Below are 3945 nucleotides of genomic sequence, written 5' to 3' on the forward strand. Positions count from 1 at the left end.
GGGCAACGAAGGAGTGGCTTCGTAAGAAGCATTTCAATGTCCTGGAGCGGCCTAGCCAGTCTCCAGATCTCAACCCCATAGAAAATCTTTGGAGGGAGTTGAAAGTCTGTGTTGCCCAGCGACAGCCCCAAAACATCACTGCTCTAGAGGAGATCTGCATGGAGGAATGGGCCAAAATACCAGCAACAGTGTGTGAAAACCTTGTGAAGACTTACAGAAAACGTTTGACCTGTGTCATTGCCAACAAAGGGTATATAACAAAGTATTGAGAAACTTTTGTTATTGACCAAATACTTATTTTCCACCATAATTTGCAAATAAATTCATTAAAAATCCTACAATGTGATTTTCCGGATTTTTCTTTCTCATTTTGTCTGTCATAGTTGACGTGTACCTATGATGAAAATTACAGGCCTCTCTCATCTTTTTAAGTGGGAGATCTTGTACAATTGGTGGCTGACTAAATACTTTTTTCCCCACTGTATAAAGTATATACAGTATATATGTGTTGTCAGATGGACAGCCATACAAACAATAAATATTTTCTAGCCTACACTGTGTGCTTTGATTAAATCTGTAGTGGATACATGTCTTTTGTTGCCATTTTCCTGGCTGGCCCCATACTGCATGATTGAGGAATTAGTTTTATGTCCTTTTCAATTCCCGGCTGCCTTTGCCTCATCCTGTGCTAAGCAGCATCAAAGCGAGACTTTACATAACAGGCCTCAGAATCAGAAAGGCCACGACAATCGCCCATTTGTTTCCCACCATATCCTCCAGCCAGCCAGGAAAAAACTGCACCTTCTGTAGTAGTAGACTTGTCAGGATCTTGTCTTATATAAGCATGTCTCCGTGGCTTGAGGACCAGTGAATGCCGTTCGAGGGGAGTGCCAATTGTTGATTGTGAGTCTGCTGCTGTAAAAGATCCAAGGACAGGAGGACAGGAGGGGGAGAGAGGAGAGGGATAGGATGGGAAAAGGTCATTCCCCGGTGGTTTGGCCAGATGGGTGTGTTTACACACTACCCACAGCAGTCTGTCTGTGAGGCCTTGAGAAATGACAGTGGTCTGAGTCTCTCTAACTACCCTCCTCTGGGCTCAATAATCATCTCTCTGTCACAGGAAGAGGAACCAATGGTCTCCCAAACATGTCCAGATGACTCAGTGGATGGTTCCTGCCCCTCCAGACTGATCACGAAATCGAATAAAAAGCTTCCATGCAGCTCCCAGACAGGGGGATTGTGTGTGTCTATGTCTGAGACCGGGCTGAGACATACTGTACTAGATGGATATGTTATGAGGGATCAGTGTGTTTATATCCATAGATTTGTCAGCAAGTCAAACCCAGTTTAGGATAGAGCTCCTAATAAAAAAGTGATTTGGCAGACATCCTGGGCCAAGACCTTGTATTACACAGTCTGACGTAAAGGAGACCCACTGAGCATAGATGTCAGTTCAAAGTTTTGACATACATTTGGATGAGTTGTCAACGAATGTGAATTCAACAAAAAAGGTCACGTCATTGGATTTAGGTTAAAGGTTGGGTGAAAAAAATAGAAAATGCCCTTACGTTGGGGACTTTCTGCAAATCCAATCAGTTTTCCACGTTGATTCAACGTCATCACATTCATGTTATGGGTTAAAATGATGTGGAAACAACGTTGATTCAACCAGTTTTTAACCAGTGGGGATTTCATACCTTTGATATTGGATTTATACACAAATTACAAGGCTTACTATGGATGATCAGTGTCTGCAATGTTTTGGTGTTACCAGATCACGCTCTGAGATGCTGGCCATAGGGATGTCTTCACAGGCTCACACTATTTCTCAGCGTTGGGTTTGAGAACGTGATGCAGCAATTTGCTAGTGAATACTGACCTCTGCTGAATTCCTTTGGAATTGATATCTGGAAAATATGGACCTCAAAGAAGCACTGTGCTTCTCTACTCAGACAGGACTAGCTTTGATGTCAAATGAATGAAAAAAATCTGCTACTGGTAATTCTATATGTGCAACACTGACATAATGACATTCAGGACAGTAACAGCAGCAGTATCGACAGAGGAAGCAGCCTAAGGAGTGAATTGAATATGATCTAACAAGATCATTGAACAGATTACACCAATCTACTCTGATGCACCATAGCCACATCCTTTATTCAAAACATGCCCATCTTGAGAGTGGCTATTTCATGTCCCATGGCATTTGACAAGGGCATCAGAGTCAGGAAAACCAAATAACTTTGCAATGCTCTTACATGGTTCCTCACTGTGCAACAGGAGGCTCCTCAAACTGTTTTTTACATTCCTGCAATATTCTCATCTGTGATGTATTGGTATGTCAATGACTGCTTATCCTCAGGGAATCCTTCATTAACTTGGATTCCTTGTTATGTTATATAAAAAATGCCCTTCTTAAATATAGGTGTCTTGATTTGCCAGTTTTGAGAGAGGGTAGATGGCTGCTATCTCATACTGTTGTTATACTATGGTATCACCTCTATGTTAGGCACCACTGACACAGAGAGGAAAGCTGGCACAGACTCCTAAACTCTTAGAAAAAAGGGTTCCAAAAGGGTTCCCCGGCTGTCTCCATAGGAGAACTGCTGTTGGGCTACCCTTTTTGGTACTAGGTAGAAAAACCCTTTTGGGTTCCAGGTTGAACCCTTTTGGGTTCCATGTAGAACCCCTTTCCACAGAGGGTTCTACATTGAACCCTAAAGGGTTCTACAAAGGGTTATCTTATGGGGACAGTCGAATAACTCCTTTAGGTTCTAGATATCACCTTTTTTTCAACGAGTGTAGAAAAACACAGACAGAAGAACTGTTGGACAGAGAGGTAGCCCAAAGGGGGAAAAAACAATACATCAGTACCACACTGCAGATGGCCTATTTATTGTCTTACCTCCATAACATACTACATTTGCACACACTGTATATAGATTTTCTATTGTGTTATTGACTGTATGTTGTGTTTATCCCATATGTAACTCTGTGTTGTTGTTATTTTTATCGCACTGCTTTGCTTTATCTTGGCCAGGTCGCAGTTGTAAATGAGAACTTGTTCTCAACTGGCTTACCTGGTTAAATAAAGGTGAAATAAAAATTAAAAAATTAAAATATGGTGGCAAATTCAAAACAGCTAAATCCATCCCCTATGAGAAAACTGCCTTTTCATAGTAATCCAGCCTTACTAGAGGCACAAAGAGAAACAAAACACTCAATAACCTAGTAAAAGACAATGATAGCAATACATTTTCATAAATGTCCCATGTAATCTAATAATTCACATACCTTCTTTTGCGTCCCTATCCCACTGATGTATCTTGCTGTATGCATTCGATGAAATATCCATCCATTCATCCATCCATCCAAACATTCATGCATTGTCATCCACGTGGTCTGTAAATAACACAATATTCCATATTCCATGACTCTTCTCTCCAACCACTAACCACCTAATATATGCAGAAAATCAAGAATGAGACCTTCCTTTTTGACCTGTTTGTGACTGTATAGGACATTGGCACATTAGATTTAGTCAGTCAGAGTAATCGCTGTAAGTCGGACTAGCGGTGCTGGTGGCCCTGCGGCCTTAGGGAGAGATGTTCCTAGCGGTACCAGGGAGCCCAAGGCCATAACAGTGGTCTTACAGTACTGAAACCCCCCCTGAGCTGCCACAGGATAATGGGATCAGGGAAATCATCTATTACTATGTTTCTATGTAGACTTGTCAAGTAATGTACTCAGGTCTAGAGAATTCCACTAGTATTTGGACTATATTGTTCGCCTAAATTCAGGGCGATTTATCAACAAATCATAGGCTATACGAAGAACACATCATGAGCAATACTAGCAAAAGGGTCTTGTCTTATACTCAAAATAAATAACTAACAACCTAAACTTCACCATGTTGACCATAGGTAATACTAATAACTACAAAAT

Source organism: Coregonus lavaretus, assembly GCF_964263955.1.
Source record: "Coregonus lavaretus genome assembly, chromosome: 33".
Taxonomy (NCBI): Eukaryota; Metazoa; Chordata; class Actinopteri; order Salmoniformes; family Salmonidae; genus Coregonus; species Coregonus lavaretus.